Source organism: Monopterus albus, unplaced genomic scaffold, assembly GCF_001952655.1.
Source record: "Monopterus albus unplaced genomic scaffold, M_albus_1.0 scaffold151.1, whole genome shotgun sequence".
NCBI lineage: Eukaryota > Metazoa > Chordata > Actinopteri > Synbranchiformes > Synbranchidae > Monopterus > Monopterus albus.
The window spans coordinates 20122-20758 of NW_018128031.1; positions in this window are offsets into that span (position 1 = coordinate 20122).

Below are 637 nucleotides of genomic sequence, written 5' to 3' on the forward strand. Positions count from 1 at the left end.
GGATTCTCAGGGATGAAACAACTGATTCCCATTTCACACCCTGTTCCTCTGCAATTTCAGGGAAAAACTGTTGATATCAGATCAAACTCCTGTGAATTTGCTAGGACGAGATGCTTTGTGCAAACTGGACTGTGACATTTAGTGCACCCCAGCTGGAGTGCTTGTCAACACTGCACAGAGCCAAATGACTGTGAGAAGAGCAGAGGCAGTGGTCTACTGGCTCAGCGATTTGAGTGACACCTTTATGGAGCCAGCTAAAACATGGATGGACTTCATTAAAGCCAATATGCCAGAAGCTTTGTCCCCTGCCTGTCGTCCTCACTGCACTGTCCAATACTATAAGTCTGGATCCACATTTGGCTTAAGGACCAGCCAGAGACAGTTCAAATACAGTCTTCTTCCATTGTGCTTGGCAAGCAAGGAGCTGCAGTGGTAGTAGAGAGAGGTCTGTATCTGAACCAAGAATTCAAAATAAAAAACAGTGTTCCACATGTTACACTATTGGTAAACCCAGGTTATGAGCCAAAGCATTTGGGTCCAATGATTGTAGAGTCAAAAGAAGCAAAATTTGTGCCAACAGACAACAAAAAACATTTGGCTGAAGGAAGATGGATCTTTTAATAAGATATTCATCTGT